At 40.2% G+C, this 16,604-nt stretch overlaps 1 protein-coding gene across 19 annotated transcripts in view; it reads left to right on the top strand.

The window, feature by feature from the left end:
• The first annotated feature begins 1,442 nt into the window (after positions 1-1,442).
• Positions 1,443-16,604, top strand: part of adgrb2 (adhesion G protein-coupled receptor B2) — a 261,515-nt gene continuing 246,353 nt past the window's right edge. For 8 of the 19 annotated variants that reach the window (XM_064347654.1, XM_064347658.1, XM_064347661.1 and 5 more), the window contains exon 1: positions 1,447-2,098. The gene's annotated coding sequence lies outside the window, so the exon portion shown is untranslated. Of the gene's footprint in view, positions 2,099-16,604 lie in introns of all 19 variants that reach the window. The other 11 variants (XM_064347662.1, XM_064347666.1, XM_064347655.1 and 8 more) reach the window with 5 other exon arrangements.

Here is a 16,604-nt window from a genome sequence, read left to right on the forward strand (position 1 = left end):
GGCATTCTGAAGGTCAAAACAGATGTTTTTTTTTTATTTTTTATCTGAAGCCAGTTGTTGTCTATTGTAGGGTCACATTCACCTGATTTAAAGTGACAACATATTGCCGGGTAAATAGAATGTCAGCAGAATGTTACAATCAATTATTCACTGATGTGGATATTGTAAATATGATTGGTACAAATATTCACTTGCTTCTGCTGCAGCCTATTTAGCAATCAGTGTTATCAAGCCATTCATTATGAATTGCAGGTTCATTACAATAAATCCTGTTTATTCTAGTTCTGCAGTGATCGTGAACTGTAATTGATACATTGACATTTGAACCGAGGATGCTGTGTGTATTTACAAACTTTTTGTTTGTATGGAAGATCTTTGGAAGATCTTTATCAACCATTTCATTCCATATCAACCATTTCATTCCAGAGCTTTCATTCTGTGGATATCAAAGTCATACACTTTCCTTTGATAATATAAAATAAAAAAAATAAATAATGAAGCATAGTGTTTACTATATAATTACAAAAAGTCTTGCACTGACAATCTCCTCTGCTTCACTCCACCATGACACTGCCATACACATCAACATTTAACACACATCTTATCCAGAGTGACTCACATACAACATTATTTTTTATCTGCATACAATCTATGTGCACAGCTAAATATTTTACTGAGACAATTCATGTTTAGTGCCTTTTTCAATGGGAAAACAGTGTTACCTCACTTTGGAATCAAACCCATGCCTTTTGAGTTGCAATCTCAGTTCCATGAACATCATATTACATGGCAACTAAAGTAAGTACGAGTGAAGAGCAAAAGCCTGCGTTGTCTTCACATGCAAACTGAATTTCAGGCCAGTTCAACATTTTTCTTGGTTGCTAGACTACGCATGAACATGAACACCAATGCTAAAGTGTAGATACCAAATGCTCAGTAGTTAACATCCATCCAACTTCTCAAATGTTACAAAATAATGATAATAAAAAGAAAATCCTCAAAGTCACAGCCCAGAATATTTTTGTGTGTCTCACCATATTATTTTTATATGTTGGAGTACGTATGACCACATGTCACTGCATTGCAGCAGAAATTGGGTATGTCATGGCTTTTCAATGGTCAATGGTGGAACAATATTATTTCTAAACAGGCTACATGTGTATCCATCACGTAGCACTTAACGTGTAAACAGTGCAAAATGTAGCAACAAAATATAACAGTTCAATGCGAAATGTGACAACACATATTAACAATATAAAAACGCAGAAATGCTTTGCAGGTGCAAAAAGGGAGAAAAGAAAATTTATTGTATTTGACTTCGCGCAGGTAAGGCGCGGTCCCGCTCCCAAATCTCATTGAATTTGCAGCTCGCTCCATCTGGATTATGCGCGTGCTGACGTCAGGTAAATGGTGCACGCGCTCTGGTGCGCGGATGAGGGAGCGCGCTCCTCCTCCTCTCGATGCATAAGCGAATGCGGGCAGCTAGATTCCCGACTGTGTGCGGTTGCCTGTGGATATCCCGAATGCCAGTGTAGGAGAGTCTGAGAGCGAGGTGACAGAGAGAGAGGTGTAAAAGACAGAGTCACGATCACTGTGTGCAGCCTATGCGTCTAGCTTGAAGCCCTGGAAAATGGACAGACTCGGAATAAACGGACAACAGAGCGGCTTCTTCTCATGTTCCCAATGTTGCAGAGTTTGAGAATGAGCGCATTCTTGAACATATTTGGAATACAGTGTACCAGATGATGGAGACGCATCGTGGAATTACCCATCCTGACTCCAGTTCGTGAACAAAACTGGCCCCTTTTCCGTAGAGCGCCTCTGTATTATTTATTTTTATTACATTGTATATGTTTCTTAATTTCGTTTCCATTTACTTTAAGTTCATGTTTTTATTTGTCTGCCTCTAATTTAAATTCTTATTCTCATGCGTTTGTCGGAGGAAAGCAGGGGCGCTTCAGCGGTTGCGAGATCGTAGGTCGCGCTGCGCCGGTAAATCATATTCTCTTAAACTGAGACACGCCAGGGATGGAAAACTTCATGTGGATCTACGGAACAGATCGGGGAATATCTAATAACTACTGCTAACAGTGATCAGGTACGGAAAGCAATGTTGATTTTGCGATGTAATGCTCGGATGAAAATGCTTAAGTAGAATCATTACATGGTCGCAGGCTAAATTATGCATTGTGTGTCGACACTTTCGGTATAGTGATTATAGTGTTTGGTTACTGAGGTGGAAATACGCGAAAGAGAATTGGCTGGACGCTGCTGCTGAACACCTGGTCGATTCAATCGCCTGAACAAACCCCGTCCGTCAGATTTACTAAGAGGGTTTAAAGTTAGATAGCATTTATATCAAGCGAATGAAGATGCGGAACGTTATTTCAGGAAATGTCTCGGTAGAAGATTATCTGCATCTGAGCGATTCGTTTGTAGCGCTCCAAATCAGGCACACAGTGAAAAGTAAAGTATGCATTTACATTCTGCACAACTGCGCATTTCTTGCCGTGAGTGGACCATGAGTCGGGTTTCTTTTCATCCTTTATTGGCAGTGAACGTCTTGACGCTTGCCGAATCCCGTTTAACCCCTCTCTTCCCCTCGAGCTGTGCTCAGTGAATAGCATGCTGTCGGAATCAGTCTTTTACGGACAAAAACTGTGATTCCTACACGAATAAACCAGACTAGGGTCTCCTCTAGTGTTTGTTTTTAAATCATACCATTTCGTCTGTTCATATTTTTTTTTTCTGAAAATGATTTCTGTCATCAATGCAAATCATATAAAAAGATGCCGAACGCAACCATTTAAATTTAAAAACTGGTTGAAAAGCACGTCCTCTGTGCGTTGTTAATGCGTTTACAGTTGTTAAGATTGTTATAGTAATGGATTCATAAAATAATTTTGTGAGAATCCACCACATCGTTTCAAGTGCTTTCAGAATCTTAGAAAGATGGTTTAAAAACAAGTGTGCTTTGGCGCCCGCTGTAGTCATTCTAGACAATAGTTGGAGATTTGAGGGTGGTTGGCTCAAGTTTATTTATTTATTTATTTATTTCCAGGGGGGTTGACTTATAGGGAATCAGTAGCTATTTTTTAAATGTCTGACCTTAATATTTGTTGATGCCGTTAGGTTCCCAGAATACACTTACCATAATAAATGATAGGCTAATTACAAGACTCAGCGGACACATGTGACTATGTGACAAACACAGAGGCTCTCAACTTTTAAATAAATTATTTCTTGCTATCATGATACATTTCTTGCCCTGATATCCGATCTAAGTGCGGCACCCGTGTGTTTCAAGCGCAAGCAGGTGGCTTTTAGTGACACTCAGAATTCTTGACGAACGGTATGATCTTCAAACACATCTGTTGAGCCCGTCAACCGGCCACTCGTATAGGCCTATATATACACACACACGTAATAATTAGATTGTTGAACCTAATCAGCAGCGACTTCATTAGTCTTTATTTTTTAACGTAGCCACTAACAGGACACCGTCGGTATTTTAAATAACCCGTTATCCCACAATAGCGGAGCGCGTGATGTTCCCTCTTTCTCCACTATTGCACCATTGAATGGCGAGTTCATTACGTATGGGAGTGAGGAATCTGCTTAATCGGACCGCTACTCCGGACGCCAGAAGTCAGTTTGCAGCGTCTGATACGAAAACTGTATAAATTCTAATGTGATGCCGTGTCGTTCAGTCTATGAGGGAGAGAATATCGGATAATTCTTGTCAAGACTCATGTGTCACATTGTGGACACCACACAGAACGTAAAATGAATAATAATAAAAGCTTGGAACCTGGAAGGTTATATTTACCGAGCGCAATTCATATGTTAATATCATTGTTGTCGGAACCCCTGTAAAAGTAGAGTCGGTGCTACTGTTCAAAATGTGATATTCTCACGCGATATCCCTGGAACATAACATGCTGTAAAGAGCTCCAGGAGGGAATTTCCCCTCATACTGACATTCATGTGGTGGGCAGTGGAGAGGCATATGGACTAGGAGCCAGGCAACAGCTTGGAATTCTGTGGTTGAGCAGTCCACAGTGATTTCATTACTTGAAATCACAAACAAACAAACCAAAAAAAGAACTCCGTTTCAAATGCATTTTGCCATTCATTGTTGTGGTATTTTGCGTTAAATACGACGTGTCCTGTTCGAACATAGAGTAACAGCATTATATTTTAGTTCTTGCAAATGCGGTCGGCTTGCATGTTGCAGGCCGACGAAACCCAGGTGTGTGACACTTGCTGACAAACGAACATTAGACCCTCAACATGCTTCTCCGGGCTTTTCTCTTAGCAGTCTTCTTATCAGATCACACATCTGTGGTTGAAATTAAATTATTTCTCGCAGCACGAATTCGTCCGCGGCTTTCTGAATCAGTTTTTAGTATAGGCAGCCATTTGTGTGTTTGTTTAAAGATCTTGTAATCACCGCGAGGCTGTTTGACACAGGAGCTGTGTATGTAAAATAGCTTTCGGGGGTGGGTGGGGTTTGGGAGGCGATGGATGTTTTCTCAGTGTGTAGATGTCCGGGGTATGATCATGCATTCGTGGAAAAGAGATTATGCAAAACACCTAAATAATGAAGCAGCTGTCCCAGATCACCAAACTTGATATCTTCACAAATTAATGAAATCTTTTGGCAAAAAAAATATGCAGGGAAAACTGCAGGGAATGCTGGGGGGGATATTACCCTGCATTACTCGGATAATGCACAATTTGATTAAAATCGATCACAGGAGGATAAAATTGCCCCCAACAAACTGTGGTGCAAAGTACATTTTGCATTAATGAACAGCTTTTTTTGTGCCCCTGGTGCTGGTGCTAGTGCTGGTGGTGGGGAAGGGGTTGGTGGGGGGGTGGGGGTGGGGGTGGGGGTTACACCTAGAACCTAGAACACATTATGTCTACCTCATACAGAAAGATACAAGACAACTTCTCATGTTATGTGGAGGTGGTTTGGTGTCCTTGATGCTTCAATCTTCGATTAAGTCCTTCTATCCTTTAGTTCATTTTTTACATGCCGTCTGATGCCTATAGGCTATGTATCAGTTATATATCTCTAGTTTCCGCTCAGTGTACTAGCTGTATTTGTTTTTTGTTAATATTTTTAATTTGTTCAGTGATGAACAAAAAACCTCAAGGATTGTATTGATTCCTTCTTCAGCCTTGGTTTCATAGCAAAGAAGGCCTTTGTGAATTTGTAGCAGTCCTTACCTTGAACATACAGGTCACCAGCCATTTGTTGAATGGTATTTAGAAAACTGTCAAATTCTCATCTGAACCTTCAGATAGTGTGAAACATAGTTTACAGTTTTCAGCTTTTGTTATATTCATAGTAATAAAAGTCTTAGTTGCCTTGATTCCAAGACCTGGGCTCAGTTGGAACTTTGCTAGGAAACAAATCTGTTTTCCAAGCAATTTGGCAAAGAGTCTTATTTAATTAACTGGAAATGTACATACATTTTCATTTGTAATATATAGGATGAATATATATATATTTGTGTGTAGAAAGACATATTCTAACAAAACACTGAGCTTATTAAGATGGTAGCTGAAAGTACGTGCAAGTTTGAATAATGAGTTAGTTAGAAATCTCTTTATTGCGTTCTAAAAGGCTTGAATAGGACTTACAGTACCATGAAACTAGCCACGCGAGGATAAGCACGCATATGTGAAATCAGTTATTCTCTGTGGAACTGCTAGTAGTGGTGAGCAGCTGTTGGGGGATAGTGCACTTGGGCAACCTCATTATAATTAGGCTGTTCCAATTATTTATGTTTTCTTGGACACTGTAACTGCAGTTGGATCCATTCACAGCTTGCTGTTTATTGAAGCAGCAGAGGTTAAACACATTGCTTAGAGGTATAACTGCATTACCCCATCTCAGACTTAGACCTGCAATCTTTCAGGTTCCCAGTCATGCTCTCTGTCCACTGGGAATGTGAATAATGAATGATAGCTCTGTCTTTAACTGTTTTCAAATGTTGAAATGTTGACGTGAATTTTTAGCTTCAGCAAGAAAAAAAATAGTTTTTTCCTGCTTGTTACTTATGATGAAGCTGATAATCCTAGCTGCGGATGCTGATCAGTCATCCAACCTTCTTAACAGCGATGATGTTCATGATATAATGCGGCAAAATAGAATGTTTTTACATAATGCTAATATCATGAAGCCTTCTGCTGACATAAACACCGCAGTTAGCAACATTGCGAGGCAGTCAGACGTTAAAAAAGTCTTAACATCTCATTAATCCTCCAAGAATCAATGTCCAAATGTATAGGCTGTACGGTGTTTTACTTGGTGTCTGGAGAATAAAATGGTCATTAACTTCACATCAACAACAAATGGTGAGATGGAGAAGATTCTGAGCAAACGCTAGCTAACTTCAAAAAATGAACTGTCATTGTTTAGGCCGATTAGATTTAATGTTTGTTTTTGAAAGGGTAAACCTTATAGTTCATTTAAGTGTTGTATTTGTAATGGTTATACTTTTCTGAACCTACGGCCTATGTTACTTAATCCTGCATTATATTATAACCAAAATATTGACACGCCAACTGGGTTGCGGATTGTTTTTGCTTTGTGTCATACCTTACAACACCCATAGCTATGCTGATGTTCATGGTATGGGCCTAAGAAGTCGTGTCGTCGTCCCCTTTGGGTTTGTGAGCTTTTCTGTGACTTTCAGATACAAAAATAATGGCCTATGGAAGAAATGAATGGTGTTTTCCATCAACTCCTTCAAAATAATTTTTGACATTTAGTCGTTTGTTTGTATATGAAAAAAAGAATGCTTTTCGCCCATTTTTTATAATCTAAAAAAATTCTGTATGATAAAAACAAAATGCTAACGGCTAAGTGATTAGCAATCCGTCGCTGAAGTACAACATCACACACAGGGCTATATTTCCAGCTACCATTCACATGCGGAACCTGTTTGCTGTTAGTATAATACACATTTTCTTATTTTGTACCGTTGTATATTTTGCTGTAAATATCTTTGTTGTTATGGTTGCTGTTCTTGTTGGTAATTTCCTTAAGCTATTCAAGCACTTTCTTTAAATTACTTTGCAGGCTAGGGGTGGCTTTGACCAGCTTGAAAAGCAGCCAGCCTAACTGTGATGTAAATAGCATTCACAGTCATGTTAGCTTGCTGTTATGACTGTAATTATATCGGTTGAAAAGTGGCATTGGAATTCAGTGGGTTCAGTGCCACTTAAGGGAGACATGTGTCAGGATAAAAACATCTAGTTTTTATGTTGTAAATGCCAGTCTATATGACTTTGATCCGGACATCCATATGTGGGTAAAGGTTTTGTTGTACATTACGTGAGACGTCTGAGGCCCATAACATGGGTTCTCCTTCCATATCACATTTAAAAAAGGCACAAGTTGATGCCTCTATATTTTTATTGCCAACAATATTTATGGTTTAACACATTTTAGATATCCAAACATGATAGTTGGATTGCAATGTAAGTAAATGCATGAGATTGCAACCCCACAATGTACATTAAATCAAGCTAATGATACCAGGTCATCACAGAATATAACAATATACTCTCAATGTGGAATAAATATATGCAGAGGGAGTATATATGTTTGGTTCACATATGACTATATATGTAGCATATACGGCAATCTTACTCCGGTATAGGGACATATATGTTCATATATTACTTTTCTGTTTTGGGTGACAGTACGATATTTCTGCACTGTTCTACATGCTGCAGTCTGCTCACAGTTCTTGCGAATTGTGAGATAATTAGTAACTACTACTCTATCCTTGTAAAATAATCAAAGAAACTGCTTAAATCGTCTGGGCCAATCTGACACCTTGTGGGAACATGCATGTTTTTATTATTTTTTAAATTTTTTTGGCCCAGTAGATATTTAATTGCAGTAACTGCTAAGCAGGACCGGATAATAAATCCCTTAAGGAGGATCAGGTTAATGAATAGCAATTCATTTTCCTATTGTTCTCTACATCACACCACGGTGTATAATCTCTGGTCCAAGTATTTCATGCTCATTTTGGAGAGCTTGCGTTTTGGAGAGATGCGTTTTCTCTTTTCCTCTGGTGTACTCCTGGGTTTAGTGCTCCACAGCTAATCTTGTATTTTGTGTACATTTGGGGGAAGTCAGTGCAATTGCTCTCGTATTGTACTGAAGTCATTTCAGGCACTGTTAAGCAGCAGGTAGAGGCAGAGGCTGTTGATTGTGCTTGAGTATTATCCCCGTGCAGATGTGAGTGTTAATGTATCACTGCATAACTGTGAGGCCAGGGGGCACCTTTTAATTTGCTACTCTTGCCACCTTTTAAACAATTATACAGTCAAATGAAATCAGGCTTTTAAATGAACAAGACCCTAATTAAACCAGGGGGAGTAGAATCATGGCATTGTTCCTAAATTGGCTTCCAACTGTGATATCTGGATATTCAGATATTTTTTCATACATGCTTTTCATTGTAAGGCCCTCCAATAGGTGTCGTCCCATCAGGATATTTGGTCACAACAATGCCCCATGAGTTTGGAGTCCACTGAGGGCACTCTGTGGCCCTTTGTGGTACGTTGTTGCTTGCATAGTAGAGGCAATGTCCACAGGATGCTGCTGGACAACCAAGTGCTGTGTTTTAACATGTTGTTTGGTGCTCACTGGGTGCATTGCATTTCCCAGTGCTCCAGCCAGGCTTACATACAGTATGGCTGCTTAAAGAGCACAGAACTCTTTAGTTTCATAATGTTTCTTTCACTATTGTAAGGGTTTCACCGCAAGAAGACCCTGTGATGAACTTCATAGCATTGACAATGAGTTGATTTCTTTCATACTGTATGTCGTCCTGAGAGAAAAGCGTGGGCATGATAATAACCTCGATCTCAGGAACTGATCAGTGTGAGGCTGTGTGCCTTGTGTGGCAGGAAAATAAGAGTCGTCCTCAAAGAAACCTCCAAAAGGACATTCTGTTTTGAATGTCTTTATGCATTTCTGGTGACTTGTCATGGCTTTGCTGTCTTTACTAATACTTGTAATCCCTGACTTCGTAGTGATCCCCTGTGGGACAGATCAATTTAATAAATTATTACCTTCTGCTTTATGGTCTTATCTAACAAAAGTCCCAGGAGTGCCTTCAGTGCGTGTGGTAAATGGTAAATGGACTGCATTTATATAGCACTTTTATCCAAAGCGCTTTACAATTGATGCCTCTCATTCACCAGAGCAGTTAGGGGTTAGGTGTCTTGCTCAGGGACACTTCGACACGCCCAGGGCTGGGATCGAACCGGCAACCCTCCGACTGCCAGATAACCGCTCTTACCTCCTGAGCTGTCGCCCCCAAGTATTGTGAGTATTGCGAGGCTGGAAGTGCGGGTCAATCTCACCTAAATCCTTGGATATTTGCCCCACTTGTTCCCACTTAATACAAGGAGACCTGCATTCCATTACACTTTCACTGCTGAACAATCGCATCATCATTAACCTCTTTCACAAATCTTGTAGTGAAAATAAATACTGCAATCCTAGATTCCTTTTGTTTCAAATATTGATTTAAGCAACCAATCAGTGTCTTCATGGGTGACTAGTCCGCGTTAACTAGCCAAAAACTGTAGTAGTCAGTCCCCTCTCTGTAGTAGAGCTCAGAGGTTCTGTGGTTGCAACCTAAACTCTTATCTTCCCATGCCGTGGCAGAGGGATTGTTGTGTTTATTGAGCTGGTTTCGGAGAGTGGCATCCCTATGCCTGTTCACAGCCTCCTCTTCATGTCAGGGCAAAGCCTGGGTCAGAGTCATTTGCATATCAGCGGGGATGCTTGCTGTGGTTGCATAAGCGCTGCCTTTGTTGGCCGACTGGATTTTATTGGCTCAGTACAGCAGCGTGCATACTGAAAAGCATTCATATTGAAACCGTAGCAGCGTGACACACTGGCAGTGTGTATTAGCCGTAAGGACCGCAGTGCGGAGCAGTGGTCAGAGCAGCAGTGTGGAGCAGTGGAGGGAGCAGCCGTTTTTGAAAAGGTCATCGTTTTAAATGTTTGATGAGTTGGTTGATGATGCAATTTTTGGATGATGGTGTGCCGTGGCACCTTTGAGCAAGTCCGTTAACCAAATTATTTCAGCGAGATTGCTGCTATAAAACAGGCCAGACCTGAAACGTAAGATGAATAATGCAGTAATGTAATGATATATAATCCGCAGAAGGTGCTACCTGCCATTTTTTCCCTCTGCATGAAAGTTGATGAACAATTGCATTTATCTGTGTATCCCGCTTTCAGTTTAGAATTTGAACCCTGTGATATAAAAATATGTTTTACATCCCCCTCATATCTTTCTCACATCCTCCGACAATTGTTTCATTGTCCCGAAGTGGCACAGTCGACAGACTCTTCTAATACCGCGACGCAGCCATCTATGTGTGAAATGGATGCTTTCGTGCTCTCTGCGCTTCTGCATTCAAAAATGATCGGATGATTTTCTCGGCCAAATGAGGCCGATCCATCAAGCTCAAGAGACGGAACACTTAGCTGGAGAAGATGCAATCAGGCGAGCCCTGGATCTATCTGCCGGCGTGGTTAGTTAGAGCACACGCGTCCACCGTTGAGGGCTCAGCCTTCACACACACACACATCCCACAGCTCTTTTATCAATGGTTGTAAAGTGGTAATCGAGACTTGAGTAAAAGCGATTAGACATGGGAGGCTTGTTCCAAAGATTGGCTGGATCTATAATGCTAAGAGACAAGCAAGTATGTTCCACAGAATAGGTGTGTGTGTGTGTGCGCGCGTGTGTGTTTGTGCGCGCGTGCATGCACATGTGCATGTCTGAGTATGTGTGTGTGTGCATGCGCATGTGCATGTCTGAGTGAGTGTGTGTGTGTATGTGCATGTGTGAGTGCGTGTGTGGGTGTGGGTATGTGTGTGCATGTATAAATGCTTATAAATATATATGTGTATTATATCTACTGAGAAAATTTGCATTATTGGATTATGGATGCTTTTTATGGAATATACCTTGAGAAATGAAACATCAATAGCTCTCCATACATAGCAAGTGTTTCTGCCAACATCCATTTTTAAATCCAATATGCAGTACAAAGTGAAGAAAATTGAAAAAGAAATAACTGAAATAACTTTTATATGAATCTGCTGTTAAGGTCTAACATTAGAAAATAATATAAATGAAACTCATCTTACAAAAGGTGGTCAACCATGCCACAACACACGCTGCAGGTGGGCATGCTGTTCAAACCGGCTTTAAAAAATAGCAGTGCTGGTCCTCTGTTGACTGACATGCACAGGCACTATCCCAGTTCTAAAACTAGTGTTGCAAAACATGGATGAAACCCAGACTGCACCCCAAGGATGTGCACTACAGAGTTAAAAAAAAAAAAAAACTTCACAATGTGACATAGACATATTGGACTGCCATTCAGAACGTGCAGTAGTTTGAGATTTCTTAATTATTTCTTAGCAGATATAGGATCAACATTATAACAAAGAAACTACATGGCTTTTTGTTATGCCTGGAAAAGCAACAACATTCAAAAACCATGGCATGCTCACATCTTGCAAACAGGAAAAGAAAGAAAGATGAGAACAATGGTGATCACAATCACCTCTTTTGGAAAGACATTTCATTAGCAAACGTGAGGGGGGCAGCTTTGTTCTTGCAGCATATTCATATGGACACTTTAAGCTTATTAATTAGTGTCTGTGGTGAGCTGGAGTCCTTGGAGGCTGGTTGTGCTGCTCAATTTGAGGGAAGGTCAGTTGACGCTTCTCGGACCAGAGGCATCATGTCATCGACATCGGTATACAAAGAAACTAATGATTCCAAGGCCATTTTATTATACATCAGGAACGCAAACATAATTGATAGGACAAAGTTTCTCATTAGGCTGTTCTACTAGCATGGCTTCCTTAAATGCATGTCCTCCTCAATAGCACATCAGCATTCTGTGGGACTTCGCCTTTGGTGAGCTTGCGAAATTGCTGTTTGTGACTTCATCCGTGGTTATTTATATGAGCGAGTCCAATTCTGGCAATGCCGCCTTGCTGATAGAAGGGCTCCATCATGCTTATTGAACAAAATGACTCTGTTAACTGCAGATGAATACTAACCAAAGACAGGCAGCTGTCTTCTCCTGACAACCAAATCTCTGATCTTTAATCAAGCCACTAAAGCAACTCATCCCCTGCCTCCAGGGATGGGAGCAGCAACATTCAGCGTGGATCATCGACAGAAAATGTGAAATCCCGCTTCTGTGCCCTGTTGGGGGGGAACAATCATCAGTGTTAATAAATCGCTGCATGCGTGGTGTTGATCCATGAGATCAGCTAGCAGGGTGTTGTAGGGGGGGATCAGCCCGGAAGTGGGGGGGAGAGGCGTTGGGGCAAGATCAGCGTGGGATTTGTGGCTCCCCTCCCCTCGGTGTCATCTGTACTTGTTAATGACTGACAAGGGGTTCTGCCTGAAACTGCACTGACAGTGCTGTGCCACAATCCATCAGCCAAAAGAACACTGTCTCTTTGCATTTTTGCCTGTGTGGTATAGTGTACATTAAGGTCCGTTTGGAATTTGGTTATTTATAAACCTGAAATCCATTTTCCAATCTGAAGGAAACACTGACGTTCTCCACTTTTGTAGATTGTTGTGGGTAAGTGCTTTAACAATATCCACTGTGGTCTCCTAGTGGTGGGGTGTTGACATCCCAATTTTTTCTAGATTTAAATTTAATGTTTCCTTTTATCTCCCTAATATGATGTGAAGAAAGAAGCTGTGTGTTTACCTGTCAATGGATTATTCAGATTGCTGGCACACTTGTTAGTAAATAAAAATGAATGAAAACAGATTGAGCCCTTTTTAAAGGAGAGGTTTCTGCCCCTTCTATTTTCAGTTCATCAACCACCACTGTCAGGACTTACGCTCATTAGTGAAATCTGGTGGTGTAGTGCATGGTTGGTGCAAATACTTGCAGGCACTGCGGCTTGCAGGACCTAGAGTTGAGTTGGGCTGATATTTCTTAGAAGTGGGCCAATGCAAATAGGGTTAATGTAATGTAATAAAAGGATAAATAGTAGACATACTGGAGTAAATCTGTTCATCAGAAGTGTGGTAATGGCCCAAACTCCTGTAGTTAAAGCACCACTTGCTCTGGGTCATGTCAAGTAAGACATGTTGATGCTTTAGCTCGCTCCTGGGTGCTCATGGCTTGCTGCAAGAAGACCACTTGTTCAAACCATGGCACTGAAACTAAACTGTTACAATAAGTACCCAGTAGTGTGAATCGGCAATATGTAAAGACAAGTTTGTCAGGGAAAGAGTCTCTACCCAGAAAATAGCTAATGGAGCAGAATTCAATATACTAGTGGCTTAAAAGTTCACTATGGCCCTTACTTTTAAGAAGGATTTAACCAGTAACCAAGCACATTAAAGGCCATGTCAGGATATCACGGTATCTAATGGCTAACTGTGAGAAACTACATAGTGGCCATAATCATTGAGAAATCATGCTGATCTCCCCCTGCTCTCCTTTACATTGGGAGCTGGTTTCCCGACTTTAATGCACCACTGCTGGATTTAGTGCTTAATGCATTTGGATGGGCTTCATCTCCCATGTGCGACTGCGCCTTCCTAACAGCTCAGGGCTGAATTTATTATTACGAGGCCACGTCTTAGAAAGGGAATTAATGTTGTCGCTATTTTCTGCACTGATTTCTTAAAAACTTTGATAGGCAGGTACGGACCTATGCCAAACATCTTAGCCATATCATAACTTATTTTACTAAAGCAATTAATTAAAAAAAGAAATAGGCCTCATTAGTAAAGCTCTAACTCAGTAAATACCATGTGGACGGGTCACATTGGTCACATTATAAAATTATATTTTTGTGATATTTTTTCACAATTTTTTTATTGTTAAGAAAAAATGTATTTTGAAAATAAATCAGCAAGGTGTTTATCCACTGGAAATTGCCTTGAGCCTGTGTTTTTAACCACCCTGCCAGCACTGGAAATTCATCCCTGTTCTCAGTGACATTGAAAATGTGGGATGGTCGTTTCATGCGGGATATTGATTTTTATTAGGGGTTTCTTTTACGGTGGACCTCCTAAAATAAAAGTCAAACCACACTGGATGAATCCCTTTACACACAAGCAGAGAGGAAGAGAGAGCGAGAGAGTACATAGGGTATGGTAAAAGAGATGGAAAGAAAGGAGAGAGGATGGAAAGGAGGTGGAGAGCGCAAGATCTGAGCCAAAGCCTGCCATCAGAGCTGCTCTGCAGACATGAACTGCCCGCCTTGAATAGTGAAGTTCAATTCCATGTTTAATTTATTTTCTGTTCAAGGAATTTGGCCCATATCTCTGAGCACTTCCATGTTAATAAGTGGCATCATTCCACAAACTGAGCAGAATCTGTCTCTAAACCAAGTATTAATTGTGGGTCCACTGTGGCATTTGCAAGCACAGCCCCACAGTTTAGGCCCACGGCATATGGGTATTATGGGATTTAGCACTGTTTCGCAGTCAAATACTGTATATAAATAAATAAACAGGCTTTTGAGTTAGCTTGAGTGTAAAGCTAACGCATTTCCCATTGAAGGGAAACTGGACTCTCTTTGGTACAGGAGGTGATTCTAAAGACATGACAAAAATTGAAGAAAGGAGAGAATTGGGAGAATTGGTCTCCCTTGAGACCACTAGAGATTGATCAGCACTGATATATCTCATGGTAATTCTTTTTTGCCAAAGGACTACAGCGTCTTAATATATTTTGAACAGTTTTTAAATTTGTTCTCGAGAAAAACCCCTAAAATAAATCAATCACTGGAGCACTTTTAGAGGTGGGTTTTGCAGACAGATGGAGCTCAGGGAAAAACAAGATTAGCACTGGCAAATAAAGGGCATTAGATCCTGTGGAATTCTGCTCTTAGGCGTGTTTAATTAATAACTAAGTACTTTTCATGGAGATGCACAGCTGCTTTTCCTCGACGTTTCCCTTCTTGTCTTGGATGCAACCCCAAACTAGTTGTGTTTCTTGCTGCTTGGCACCGGAATGCCGGTTAAGACTTGGCCTGGGACGTGATAAATTTGTCGAATAATGTCTTTGCTGGCTCCTGCCCAGGATTTCCTTCTTCTTTTGGGAGGAAAAACAAACTAATATGCTTTGTAATATAATAATGGACTGGATGTGCTCCAGGTGGCTCTCTCCCTATTTGTCAGGGCTCCAGTTATTTCTGAGCATGATGGGAAAGAAGCACTGCCTGTGTGGGGACCTGGACCTTGAGAAGAAATTAAAAATCACAGATGCTGAAAATGGATGCTTTTTTGAGATTGCCCTGGCGAAAGACAGCAAAGTTTACACTGATGGCACTCAACATATTTTCGATAGATGTAGTGAAAACTGATGTATATTGATCTGAAATATCAAGCACAGAGAGCTTGACATCTCTGCTGAAGAACAGGAAGCTCTCTAGCCATAACGTGTATTTGTCCTTAAATTTGAGTGACAAATCTTTGGTAGATTCTGTGTATTTTAGGCCTTAGAAAGCATACACACACACACACACGATTAATGCATGAATGGAACTTAATCATTCCTGTATTAAGTCCAATTAGCTGTAAATTGTTTTGCTTGTGTGTACCATTTAGTTTCAATTAAATACAATTAAATATTTGAATTTTACGAATCTAACATCTATTTATTTCCATGTTCATATGATGAGTGATTAGTGAGATGCAAAAGAGCCACCAAGCTTCTTATTAGCTTCTGATTATGGGATTTTGTGTTTGACCTATCCTTCTTCCCCAGTGTAGTTAGTTTTGAACATTGACTAAAGAAGAAGAAGAACAAACAATTAAAAATTGATAGTTTTTTTCTTAGTAAGTTTGCATTAGTACACATCCAGTTGTATAAATAAATATGTTAAAAATGTTAGCTGTGAATGCTACCATGGATAGAGTTGTCAGCTAAGAAAATTAGGAATGCACCAGTCACCAGAATTCCGGGTGGATTAAAAAAAGAAGCTTTTTTTAAACGTATTTTTAATCAGTTACTGAAAATGAAGGACATCATAGAGTTCATTATGGCTGAACTGAAGAGAGGCTCAAGACTAACTAGACTTGACAGTGCACTAGACATCACTTTTAGCATATCCTACTCTGCTCTGATGGGGTCTTTAAACAGTCTTTAAACAGAAATCACATCCACTAATATCCAGTAGCATATTGACATTGCTGTGTGAAGTTATAAATTAATATTAATGTGATATGTTGATATGATCATCTTTTGTGATAACCCACTTTTACTGGATTCATTCTGAGATGGGTATGTGTTCATTCTAGGGTATGGAGTGGCATGTAATCAAAATGAATCTGCTTTATATTCCTGTAATCATGCTTCTTTTAAAATGATACTAATCTGGACAAAATGATTTTGGTCAGTAGAAGGAATATGTCTCTCTCAAGCTGTACTGTAACATTACCATTGCCACTTTGTTTGGAAATTGAAGTTGGCAGGGGCTCAACATTAAATTACGTTTCTGCACCTGGATAAGGTGTGTCAGACATTGTGTCAGCTCAGTA

The sequence above is a fragment of the Anguilla rostrata genome, chromosome 8 (assembly GCF_018555375.3).
Source record: "Anguilla rostrata isolate EN2019 chromosome 8, ASM1855537v3, whole genome shotgun sequence".
In the NCBI taxonomy this organism is placed as follows: domain Eukaryota; kingdom Metazoa; phylum Chordata; class Actinopteri; order Anguilliformes; family Anguillidae; genus Anguilla; species Anguilla rostrata.